The 14,605-nt window shown below is 33.3% G+C and overlaps 1 pseudogene; it reads right to left on the reverse strand.

The window, feature by feature from the left end:
- Positions 1–9,228: 9,228 nt before the first annotated feature.
- Positions 9,229–10,751, reverse strand: LOC149535415 (DExH-box ATP-dependent RNA helicase DExH12 pseudogene; annotated as a pseudogene).
- Positions 10,752–14,605: the final 3,854 nt, after the last annotated feature.

The following is a 14,605-nucleotide window of genomic DNA, read 5'->3' on the forward strand; positions in this document are numbered from 1 at the left end:
CTTGGAGGAATCTTGTCACCAACTATGAGGATTGTTCATGTCAACAAATAAATATAGTCAAAAGTAAGGCCTGGCTTTTTAACACTCCAGAGGTCTTGTAGGTTAAAGTTAAAAATATTCTAGGATGCACTCAGAAAATGTCCTAGACACCTACCTTGGTCTCCCCCTAACAATCAAGGATGTCTCCATCACCTTCTCAAACACTATTCTAGAAAGGATGCAAAAGAAGCTTTTTGGATGGAAAGATAAAATCCTTAGCAATTTGAGGAAACTCCAACTACTAATGGCGGCTCTACAAGGCATACCTATCTACTTTCTTTCCATTTTCAAGATTAATTAGAGTATGTAAGAAAAACTACAAAGGAACTTCCTATGGTCATGCATGGAGGAGAGATACAAAATTAACCTTATTAATTGGAAGACTATTTTTAAACCCAAAGATAAGGGGGCTTGGGAGTAAGAAGAATTATTGACTTGAATAAAGCTTTGGACACTAAAATGGGGTGGAGATTGTTGGAAACCAAGACTAGGTGGGAAAGAATCATGAGGGCTAAATATCTTGCTGAAACCCAATTTAGGTATAACTTCCTTAATAATGACCTCTAGAGTGACTCTAAGGTTTGGAATAGCATCCTTAAAACTAGATCCCTCACTAGTACATTTGAGGTCATTTTTTGACCATTATTGGTCAAAATTTTGAACCAAATTTTGACCAAATCTTGACGAAGTTTGACCAACCCGTTGGTCAATAATTTTTTGGTCAAAATTTTGACCAATACATTGGTCGAAACCTTTCAAACATGTTGGCACGAGTTCTGCCAAGCATTGGTCAAAACTACCAAGTATTGGTCAAAAATAGCCAAGCATTGGTCAAAATTTTGACCAATGGTTGGTAGAAAACTTCCAAGTATTGGTCAAAAAAAGCCAAGCATTGGTCAAAATTTTGACCAATTCTTGGTATAAAACTACCATGTATTGGTCAAAATTTTGACCAATGATTGGTCAAAAATAGCCAAGCATTGGTCAAAATTTTGACCAATGCTTGGTAGAAAATTGCCAAGCATTGGTCAAAATTTTAACCAATGTTTGATCAAATATTTTTTTAGGCCCACGGTTGTTGAGGTCCACTTCAACAATGGCCCTTCTTGTGAAATTGTTGTCTAAAACCTTTCTAATGAGATAATGTGTTATGAGCTCTTCATTAGTGGGATGGAACATGAATCCAAGAGGCAGTTGTGCATCACCCATATCATGACTATAGCTAAAGTTAAGAGCCTCTATTATTGAATTCTCTTCCCAATTTCCCATAGCAAAGGAAATGAATATGGGTAATAGGGAAGAGAATTCAATAATAGAGGCTCTTAACTTTAGTTATCATCATGATATGGGTGATGCAAAACTGCCTCCTGGATTCACATTCCATCCCACTAATGAAGAGCTCATAACACATTATCTCATTATAAAGGTTTTAGACAAAAATTTCATAAGAAGGGCCCTTGTTAAAGTGGAACTCAACAAGTGTGAGCCTTAGGGAGGGTTCAATTCCCTCCTTTATTATTCACTATGTGTATAATCCCACACATCCATTTGATCTCAAATGATGATATGTACTAAATGCTGAGTATTTGTGCTGAATGCTCCAAAACCATCCATTTCATGCCTTCAACTATACACAATGTCTTTCTAGTTTCTTTCTACTTGCACACCCATTTCATTTCATATGATCATCTAAAAATTGTGTCACTCTAAGTTCTCAATTGTTTCCTCTTGATTGATCATCTCATAATTACTGAATAAGAGCTTTGGGATAAGCTATAGGCATCCATCAAAGCATAAAGGATTTTGTCAGACGGTGTAGATGAAGTAGTAGCATTTTCCTTGGGAGACTTGCTTGCAAAAAGGGAGCATAGATAAGTCATGTGAACTATTTGATAGGATGCCTGAACGTAATGTGGTCATCAAAAGCCATGGTTTTTGGATATGCGCAAAATAGATATATTGAGAGAATATATTTGTTTAAGTTGGAACTACCCTGGTAGACATGCATGCAAAATGTGGAATCATAGGTAAGGCATTTGAACTATTTTATTGATTTCCTCCATGAAATTTCATCTAATGGAAAGCCAATATTGTAGGATATGCATATTGATTTGTTAAATATATCCAGATGATGTAGTGACATTCTTGTTACTGCAACCAATGCAACATATGTATAAAAATGGGATTCCAACTCTTGTTGAGGTTGTAAATTATGTTGAAGATAGTCTCAAGCCATAATAGTTTTCTATCTACCAAAATTAGAAAGAGAATCATACAAATTTGTGCAAGCTCTTTGTATTTTCTTTGATATGATATTCAGGAAAAGGATGAGAAACAAAACTCTAAATAAGAAGGCAAGCTCTCCATGTGCTCTACACCCCACAGGTAAATATACTCTAATAAAAGAGGCAATAAAAAAATAGTTCACTTTGCATTTGTAACCTTGGGCAGGCTCTTAGAAACATTCTTGTATTGAACCTTTGACGTAAAGGAGAAATAGACAAGCGCATAACCCTCAGGAAGTCTTTCTTAGATAAGAAGTTTTTGAGCAGACACAAATCCTCAATAATAATGCTGCTACAGTTTTCTTGTTTAAATCCAAAAAAAGTTATATTATCTTGGGCAGAGGAGACTACTATTGTTTTGGTTAAGGATCCTTTAGGTTAGTAGAATCACATGCAAACTAGATGTGACATTGTAGTAAGAAAACTGTAATAAGAGCTAGGAGCTTGCCTAGTGATTAGGGCTCGAGACTAGACACTGCATGAAGCATTTGTAGGCATTTGAATCTGAAGTGTCACCAGCACAAAATCAAACTAAAAACTAAACTTGGTGAATAAAACTAAATAAAAATATTCCTCTTGAGTAAATATCAACATTGTATGAACAATACCATTACAGTGCACTATACTTGGTACAAATATATTGTTGGCTAAGTCCCATGACATAATGCCAGTTCCTAGGTACATCAATATGCCTACTTATCTAGGTATATCATTTTCTTACGGATAAAGGACAATTTACTGAAAAAAGAAAAGACCACTTTTTACAAATTCAAAAAGGTATAAACCTATTCATCTCTGAAGGTAATGCTCTTACTATCATTTCACTCCCAGTAAATTTTTTGTAAGTTCCCAAGTGACAATAGCTGTAGTATTAGCAGGGAAAGCACTCACCAATGTAGGCCCCAAGCTAGTATATAATCCTCTAAAACTGAGTTCTCTATAAATCTGCCAAACATAGAATTGGGAAATGCTTTTATGTTCATTAATATGAGTAGTTATTGCTTTTAAATTCATCTATTGGTTATCTAAGACTACTTAGTAGAATAGATCCTAGACAAAAAGACAAAAGCTAAGTCCCATGGTATTAGAATATTTAAATTTTAATCTTTTAATTAGAACATTCTATATACCCACTATAAAATAAGCATGCAAACAATTAGTGTTAGTATCGTGAATGATACTTTTTTTATCCAGAACACAAGAAAATATGCAAATAAATGAATTAACCCAATTCAATAATCCAACCATCAATCCTAACAGATATCCTAATTTTTGTCATAAGAATCCAACAGATTTGTAAAATCCTAGTCAAAATCTTTATTAAAAATTAATTTAAAAACATTTTTTCTAGAGTAGAGTCCATGTAAAAATGAAATTTTATGTCCTACCATCCTGATTGTGTGTATAGGATTTCTGCTGGCATTAATATTTGAAACTATTTGAATATGGATTTTTGCAACATCGAGAGGCAAAACAACTGACCAAAATTGCAAAGCAAATTACAAGTTTCGTTGCACACATTTGATCTGCAAAAATTGAGTTTAAATACTTAAATTGAAATTTCAACATTAAGGTTACATACCTCAATTCCTGCAAGCCCACCAGAGACAACTCCAACACCTGCTTCTATAAAAACTTTAGAAGAATAGTTGACAAATTGAGAAGACTGGGAATTCATTTGGGGATTCACCTTATCATGCGTACTAATAACTGAAAGCATATGATAATGATTCAATTCATAAGTACTGAAGAAAACTGCATTTCCAATAGACTTCCTTAAAAATGTAGTTAGGCCACCAAGAAATAAACCTTGTACCTAGAAAATTAGGCACCAATGAAATAATTAAATAGTATCTTGCATAATGAAGGATACCATGTGAAGCATTTATATTGCATGTCTACAACTACATACCAAATAGTAACAACAATTCAACACCTTACCCTTTCATTTCTAAGAGTTTGCAGTGCACAGTCTAGAGGCCCAACATATATCTGCTAATGCTTTTTCAGTTGCTTGTTGTCAATCTCCTAAACTTGCAATCTACATTACAAAATAGCAAATAGTCAATGATATGGATTCTAGAGTTCAATTTATATACATACAATAGATACAAAGTCTAGTTCTTGTTACCTTTATCAATTTTGCTGGGCATAGTACAAAAATTATTAATGCTCCACCAAAAGTCATAGAAGGAACAACAATCTAAAGTTTGGGCTCGCCGCTACCAAGATCTCCTCCCTTTCCAAAGAACCACCATGCCAAATATGATCGCATCAGGACCACAAACATAAACTACACACTACAAAGAGGAACAAGTACATCAAATAGTCACCAATATGCCTATAAAGATAAATCAATATGCCTACTTATCTAGGTATATCATTTTCTTACGGATAAAGGAAAATCTATTGAAAAAGGAAAATACCACTTTTTACAAATTCACATAGGTATAAACCCATTCATTGTGTGAAAGTAGAAAGCAAATATAAAGTACTAGTGATGCAAACAAAAGTATCTAGCATCCAATCAGGCAATTCACCTTGAAAATCCATCCAAGTTTCTCAATGCACTCCTTAACAAGTTGTTGGTGTGCTAAAACTTTTCTACTCTTCATAATTCTTACAATTGAAGCATCAGTTGCATAACGTCTATCTTTATCCACATCCTCAATCACCTTTTTTCCTCATCCATTGGTTAAGCATTGGCCCTACATTAGAGATTTTGGTGCTTGATTATGAGATTGAGAAGCGTGAAGACAAGAACAATGAGACCACAAGGTTCTCAAGGTTAAGCACTCACCACTTGATGAATAAAGGAAGAACCTTGTAGTCTAGCAACCCACGTGAAGTACCCAATTAAGAGGAGCCTACTAGAGAGTTGGTTAGCACATTCTTTTTCATTGTTGAGATATTTTAGAAACCCAAAACCCCAAATAGCAAAAGAAAACAAATAAATTCAAGACCGTTTAAGCTTTACCCAATAATAATATCCTAGGAGTCCAAGAACAACATTTGACTACAAGGGTGGTGATGAGAAGTGTGGGGCGACATCCCTTCAGACCATATAAATTCTCTTACAATTCATGTTTTGAATGCCATAAAAATCTAGAATTAACATTAGAATCCATGGTTTGAATAATATAATGTCTTAGAATCAATACAAAATCCATGGTTTGATTCCTATGAAAACTTAGGACCAGTACTAAATTTCATGCTTTGAATGCAATAAAGACTCAGAGTAGTCATATAATGTTTTGTAACTCAATAGATTAAATGCATTGTAGTAATTACTAGTTGTGATGTAGCAAAATGTGCATGAACCTACAATGTTCATCATACCAATGGCAATAATCTCTTTACTACCATCAATATTATAGTTCTAGAATAGTGCAAAATTTCTGCCAACTACTATTCCTTCCTGCATGGGACTCATTTAAATCAGCCAAAGGTAATAAATTACTAGCCAATGAACATAATTCAAGGGATTAACTCTTACAGCGAGTCTAATGATGCCAATTATCAGTCCTACCTTCACAAGGGTCTTTAAATATTTGGTCTAAAAAATAAAGAATTCAGCGGTCAATGGGATCAAACCACTTTTTAAGTGACCAACTTGTTTCAAGCCACACACAAAAACATTAGCAAAAGAAACATGCATTTTAGGACCAGAAAATTATGTTTAGAACAGCAATTAGACATAATATTAAACAAATTGTTCCATACCCATCATGTTTCAAACTTGCTAAATAACTAGTATCTTTTGGGTAGTGATATTGAACATGTACAGATCATAATAATAAGTGATTTGATAAGTGATTCATTCTACCATACTTAGACGTGAGTGAATTGAACACATTGTGTAGAAATGAATACAAGATAGTATAGAATAGTTGGTGATAGAAATTCATACAATCTCAACATCATGTTTATCAGCATGTGTAGTGAACACCAGCACGCTACTAAGAATTACAGATGTCAGAGGAGCAGCTGCTGATATCCAAAAGAGCTTAGGATTTTTCTTACTCCGTTAGATCAACCCACAAGAATGAAAAAATAGATCAACACCATATCAAACATCAGTCATTCCATTTTGTTTCTTCTTTTCGCTATGAAGGCTAGGTATTATATGGATAGAAAAATGAAAGAGAATCACAAAGTTATGTTATAATACTGACAATTTGATGAGTGATGAGTAGAAAAGAGAGAAAGAATATTCCAATCACTATGGTCTCCCACCTGCACTGCACATCGATACAATTACAAGAAGACAACAACAATAAGTTGGCAATATACTTTATTCAAGAATGAATTCTTTACTCTAGATGTATTCAAATCATGAGGTTGCTAATTCATTGCATATAAACAGACCTTGTGAGTTTGTCCCCATACTGATCTCATGGTAGATGCTATGTTTGTCTCTATAGTAAAATGTTGAAGACCAAGAATGCCTTTTAGCTATTGGAGAGAAACAACAGTGGCTACTCCAGCCATGAAACCCATGATAGTTGCATGTGATAGAAAGTCTATAATGAATCCCAACCTATAGTAGAATCATAAATGATGTGACACATACTATTAGTGACCAAAAACAACTATTTGGCTCCACTAAAAAATATTCTAGTGTTGTCCATGAACTTTAAATAGTTATATAAATCAGTATGACTTTCTCATGCCATCCCAAATAAGTAGAATTACATAACTAAAAATAGAAATATGGGGCTTGTTAAAACCATTGAATTACACAAGTTTTTAGTGTAAGCCTCCCACTCAATTATGTATAGTCACATGTATCTTCTCTATAAAAGAAGAATCTTATGAAGGACAGACATTGAGAGGCTTGCATAGTGACATCATTGCATTATTAGACATGTAAATCATCAACCTGAAAATGCCCATGCTTGCTTGAAAAATCCCAGTGAAGAATGTTGTAGTCAGGGCCAAGTGCAAAGCCAGTTGAGGATTTTGTGTTGGGGAGACCTCCTTGGCAATCAATGATCCTATAAGAAGTGACACAATCACCAGTGATCTGTAAGATAGTTTATAGCCTCTTCCAAATCACCTGAGAAACTCTAAGATTAGAACAAATGCAAAAGGCAATCTATGTGATACCCTTCCAAAAATAATATATGACAGCCACTCTACGGATTCTATTAGCAAAGAGTTATACCATTTGACATTGCCTCCATTGCTTTGCCCTTGGCTGTTTGGGTAGAATCTCATTGCTCTTCAATCACTTGAACAGAGGGATTTCCCATCTATCAGTAACTACATATTAATTAAGGAGTTGATGTTAACAACATCAATCATGTAGAAGCTCCAAAAGCAATACTAACTTAGACTCAAAATGTACTATGACATACATATTTTAGTTTTCAATAGAAAATATTATCAATCGAAGCCTTACTTTCTATGGGGGGTCATTCTTTGGTTCAACAACTCCTTCATTGTCAAGTTCAATGTTTGATTCAACAATCTCATCATCACTGACATTTTCTTTTGGCACTTTTGGTGTAGTGCTTGAAGTACCAAATTGTTTATCCAGATCTATATCATCATCACTTTCATCCTCAAAAGTACTTTGTTGGAGCATATTTTACAAAAATTCAGTTAAAAAAACTACAAACATTTTGGATTCTCATGAACGTTATAATTCAGATCAGTATAAAACTCCATAGAAATTGATAAAATTGATTCAACACATGCTTGCTTTGTTACAATTCCTACCTACAACTCCTTGGAATAACTCTAGTGAGTTCTCAGGTGAGAATAAAGTTAAATATAGGAACCAATTTTTATTTAGAAAACCAACTAATACAATGCAAAATGTACACAAAAGAAAACTTCAAAAGTACAAATACCAACAAAGATGTTTGGGACTCAACTTTGGAGTACAAAGATATGATGTTAAGATATTTTATAAACTATAATTCTAATATAAACCTACCTGCTAAATCATAATATGCTTGTTTGCCTCAAAAACACACAACTAAATCCTAATAGTAAGATCACAATTTGACTTCTTGTGTAAAATATCTCCTACTTATCAAGCTTCAAATATCTTAATCTTTTTCTACTTTACTTCTTCCAGTAATGCTTGAGAATTCAATGGGACTTAAATGTTTCAATTTGAAACAAGTACAAATTTCTCGATATCTAAGTGTCCAAGTCATTTACTATAGTCTACACTAATGCAATGTCTTTGTTCCTCATATATTTTGCCTAAGAAATTAATTAAACTAACTAATTAAATATCAAATTGTCTTGATATTACTAATATTCTTTCATTCCATTACTGAGTTTCTTTCATTCCATCTGTCCCATATGATGATTATCAGGAGAATTTTCCAATAGAATTTAAAGGTTTTCTTTCAATTTTCAATTTCTATCCTTCTATAAGGGACTTAGTAAATTTGGGCAAGGTCCTTTCTAGGTTCAAGTATTTTCACAAAGAGGAACATGAGAAAAATTTGGTCATTGAGGGGGGGTTCCAGATACTTCTACACTGTGAAAATAGTATTAACTATTTAAGTTATTACAAGCTCAACATAGTAACCACAAGTACACTTAGCTAGTTTTCTAAAGTCTTGATTCCCAATTAATGGGTTGCATTAAATGCAAGCATGCCACAATTGATCTTAATATTAGTGTTAGTAATGATTTGTTGTATTGAAATCATAGATTGGTGAAGCCAATGGCAAGAGCTGTTTATTAAGAAATTTTTAATTGAAATCATGTATCACTAAAACCCATGGTAAAAGCATTCAAGTTACTAGATGAAACTTATTTTGTGAGCTTGTATATTTGAGTTGTAGAGTTTTGCCACACAATCTTTCTCCATTATCATATATTGACCATATCAACTTCATGCAAAATTTATACAACTATGGTACTCAATAAATAACATTCATTCCTTTGCATTTTCTTCATCTTCTACTTCATTCACATTGACTGTGAAAGTGTACTCTTGATCACACCCAAGCTATCAATTACACATGAATTATAGTGTATATGTCTTCTCTCCAAGCTTTGAAGATGTAGTAAACCCAAGATTGACTTTAGTCTTCCTTTGGAGAAATACCCTCTTAATGGCCAGTAGCTGATTGCTTTTTAAATCCCCAATTACTAGCCACCATACTTCTTCCTTTTCTTTGGGATACCTTGGTGCATCAACTGGACGCAACTCATTTCTAACTTCAAGATCTCTTTCTAGAGTGACTTGCACTATGTCATATGCCAAATCAATGTTTGGGAAGTGATTACAAAAATGAGCAATGTCCAATAGCTGTGAATCTGTCATTTGTAACAATTCATGCCTTTCATCATCCTACATCTCAACTAAATTAAAAATAGTTTCCATGTTTGTCCTTGGATTTTCATGGCACTTCTTAGCAAGTTCCTTGGTAAAATGTGGAATCTGTAATAGGACAAATTCATGGTCCCAAAGACCTTGTGTAACCATTTGGCTCAATTTCATTGCTGCAAGAGTTGGATTGAACCAACCATTACCAAAAATAACATCCACCATAGCTTGAAGAAGCTGGTTAGCAAAAAGAAGCTTGCTGATCTAGTGTTAGGTTGCCAACTATGACATGCCTTGAAAATTGAGCTTACAACAATGCATTTGCCTTTACATGTGGATCGATATATTTTGGTTTTTCAATAGAATTTTTTTGTCGATTTATCAATTTTCTTATTGTTTCTTCTTCACCTGGCCGTATGGGAAGCTGTGAATACTCTGAGGTAGAAGCAAGAATTTCAAGAAGCTCTTTTAGCTTTTTCTTTGCAGACAAGGATGAGCTGAAGAGTTCAATACTGCTATAGCTAATATAGTAGTAAGATCCTATCATCCCCAAGTTCAAAGGAGAAAGATACATATCATCTTCTATGGAAACACATTCGCTTGATTCCAAATCACTCAGCGTACTCTCTATAAGCTCAAAAAGGTGGTCTGTCAAATGCCTATGGCTGACACCTTGAAGATTATAGTAATTTGGATTTTGTGTGAGTCTTTGATAGAAAAATGTCCAAGTAAGATAGTCTACAACATCCTTCTTACTTTCAATAGTACCCACGACAACTTCAGCATTGATATGATCATGGAGAAAGTGATCTAGATGACTCTCAATGGGAAATAGCTTATAAGAATTTTTTATAATATTCTTTATGAGGTGCATGGCATAAAATTACACACTTTCTAGCATTATCAAGCAGAGGTCTACTAGAATGCCCCATCATTTGGAGAAGATCAGTTATAGGATAGTCTGTGTGAGCATTTTCTTGTCCATCATAATACAGTATACCCATGACAACAACCAAATGAGCTGAGAAAGACAATCCCCAACTCATTGAACTGCTTGCAATGCACACTTGAATTGCCCCTACACTGAACAACTGGCCTACAAGTTGTTGTTCTACCAAAGTGAACATTATGATGAATTTTTTTTGATTGGGTTCATGATAGCATTAAACAATCATAGTTCAAAATAAATAAAAGAGAGAATCTAAAACTAGGAAAGAACTATAGATTTGAATAGATTTGAGTAGATATGAGCCTACATTTCTAGTTGAGTAGCATAAGTCAGGCTACAATTTGGGTATGTCAATGCAAGACAGATTATATATATATATATATATATGAAGCCTAAAACTTCTATATCCATAAAAAGCTAGAACCATATTAATCTTTTAAAACTATATTAATAAAATATTATGTCATTATTCATATTAAAATGATAATGTAACCTTAAAACAAAATTTAGTGCAATGAATCCTAAGGTTGAATGCAGATGGTAGAATGAAGAGTTTAGCTTGAAGCTTTGAGCTGGATATATTGACCAAATATATGGCATATATATAATATACACTTAGGGTCCTTAGTCATTTCATATTAGGGCCTACACTTGACATACTGGGGACAGGGTCTTTGGTATTAATGAAGCCCTCTAATTCAGCAAATTTGCAGAATATTCATAGAAAATTCACAATTTGATCTACTTTGTATTATGCTATAACTTATTGAGCTAAATATTACCATAAATTATAAAACTTTGATAAAGCTATTATCATATTCTAAATAAATACTATTGTTGATGTCAAGGGTAGTTCAAACACAAGAAGTTCATGATCAACACATTTAAGAAATGAGTTAAAACAAACTCTCTACATTGCATCCACAATAGTTTAACATTTTCAACTAGTTATCCAAAATATAACCAAGGGAAACAATCTCACAAGTAGGACAATTCCAATCAAAGATTTTAAATAGGCCTGGCCTATAAACACAATTCACCTCAACAACTGAGCTAACATCGAGAGGAAAAACAAGAGACATATAGCTATATAACCTAGCTCACTCACAAGCAAGCATGTGCCCTCATCAACAATCCTATCAACATTCTTCCCCAAAGATGGAGATGAATCTTTGATCAACCATTTCTATTAGAATGATATTTTAGTATTTACCCATAATGGTTATTTAAGTCACCTAATGCATAGTTCAGAATATCATTATTGACAACTATTGCTGAGGGCAAAAAAAATTGGGTAAATATATAAAGGGAACAAAATGATTAGATATCAAACATTGTAGGTAGCCACACATAAATACCATATCACATTTGCATTGTATGTTATGGGCAGTAGTATTTGTGGATCATTTTAGACCTACGACATGCAAAGTGTCTATTTTATGTTAGTTTGAACTTCACTTGGTTTTAAGAATACTATAATATTCTCTACTTAACAAGGCCAACCACGTGAAGGTGGAAGCTCATCTGGCCTCACCCTTCTCCCCCTATCATCAATCTAAAGTACCCATTATCATCTAATTACATACTTCATTCATTCATTCATCCATTTATGAACTATAATATTCAATCAATACAATCACATAACATTCATTAATATGATATAAAATTCATCAATACACAATACTAATCAAAACTTCATTAACACATAACAATATTCATTAACATAAAATAAAAATCTGTATTAATACGCATCATTCATACATAATTACTTTAAAAAAAGTTCTTTCATTATCCAACAAGGTTTATCAAAGAAGATTTTTAAAACATCATTTCTTTTTTTTGTTTTTCTGAGCTCTCTTAAGAAAAGCACTCATAGGAGCATCCATATCTACTTCATTCTCCTCCTCTTCTGGCACATGTAATGTCAAATTATGATGGCTCCTTCTCTTTGGAGGAGCAGGAGGTTACTGCACTAAAGGGGGCTCTATTGCAAGAACAAGTGAATGGGATAAATTGGCATACTCTTTTCCTTTTTCTAACTGTTACAAGTTTGTAATTAAGTATGAGTACAACATAAAATGAATTTTTCTTACCTGAAAATGCCACAACATGTACATTAACATTTTGATCTTCCACCGCGTCAAAATGTTGAACACTTGGAACATGGTCCACTCATTCAGCATGATGTTCAACATGCTCCAAAATATTTGAAAAAAAGATACACGTCAAATTCCAATTGAAGATGTTAAATTGTATTCATAATTGCATAATTAATTTCCAATAGAAAATTAATACCTCCACCACTATAATGCACATCATGGCCTTTGTCACGAGTAGGTTATGTGGTAGGATATGAAGGCTACAGTAAAATGTAATGCACATTGTTATGTAGTCAATTTACGTTTAAAACTAATACCAAAAAAGAATCTTATCAACTATTTAATTTCATTTACTTTTCATCTAACCAATTTACCTGTGAGATATCATTTGGTGCACTGGATTCTTAGGCAAGGCTTATAGATTCTTCACGTAGGTGTGCAACCACAACTTTATAGCCTTCCTTCAACACAATTTTTCCATCTTCATCTGTGACCTCCACATTGAAATTTGTGCCCTATGTTTTTTCCATGTATGGTTTCATTAAACAAAACTATTTTCAACATTATATTAAAATAAAAATAAAAATTTATTGCTCTACTTAGAAGTTGAGACTGCAGATTCATATAGCCACCAGAGCCAAGTTTGTGTTGGCCAACCTTTTCTACTCTCACTTTTGTAGCCATGGATGTGTCCTACAATCTATGAACAATTTCAAACATCTTAGATTATATATTTATAGATATCAATAATTAGTGCATGATTACAATGTACTTAATACTATAATGACATACCTCTTTTTGCCCTGTGCTGCTTCATTATCTCTATCTTCACATAGCCTTCTCTCCTTTGCATCTTCTATTATTTCATTCCACTCCATTGGTGGAATCATAGGAGGATGGTCATACTTTGGGTTATCCTTAAGATTCCTTCTATATTGATCCCTCATAGTCTTTATATGCTTTTTTGTTCTTTTCAAAAGTAGGCTAGTGCCAAAAATTCTTTTCCCAAATTTCTCCTCAATAGATGCAATCAACTAATTTTTTAATTCCACAGCTTGTAAATTCCACCTTTTTAAAAACAAATAGATTGTTAGATCAATAACTTTAATATATTACAATAAATAAATAAAAAAGAAAAATTATGTAGCAATGATACGAAACTAAGTACCTTTTACGTATGGTGGGTCCAAATAGTCTCAATGTCATATGAAAAAGATGTTCAAAGAAAGCATTATTACCTACAAAAACATAAAGGATTTATCAGTCCAAAATGAGTAATGTAAAAGTAAACTAAATTTACACTTTAAATAATATCAATTATAAAGCACCTAAAAGCTTTTGTTCTTTTAATGGAAACATAGTTTTCTTATTCAACAACAATGTCCCTTCATACAAAACTAGTACTAATCACACGAACTGCTCCAAGAAATGGATTAGCTTCAGTAGTACTACTCTTTGTTGGTCTATCAACTGAAACATCACAACAATTAAATGACAATTTTAGTACTGCTCTCTGTTGGTCTATCTCCCTACCTATGTCCATGTTTCTCTATATGTGGGTATATATGTATGTGTGTATGTATGTGTGGTGTGTGTATGTATGTGTTTGTGTGTATGTAGGCTTCTATAGACATCATTTAAGCACTGATATGCTACTTTTTTGTTCATCAACTTGTAGAAAAACATTACAAAATATAACAAAACAAGGTTTTACCAATTTTAGTGGGCATAGATAATGATGTTTGCATGGTCCTTGTTGTCGACAATGCAGCAGACAATAGTGGACTGCCAACCGAAGGAGGAGTCTGCACTTCATCATGAGCTAAAGAATAGAATATTGTTCACAAATAAATTTGCAATGGATAAAAATCAAATGGGATACTAGCGAGAAATGTCTAAAAAAAAAAGGTAAGTGTTATAATGTTGATCAAAA

This window comes from Cupressus sempervirens, chromosome 10, assembly GCF_028749045.1.
Source record: "Cupressus sempervirens isolate cs-2001-9-10 chromosome 10, ASM2874904v1, whole genome shotgun sequence".
Classification (NCBI taxonomy): Eukaryota; Viridiplantae; Streptophyta; class Pinopsida; order Cupressales; family Cupressaceae; genus Cupressus; species Cupressus sempervirens.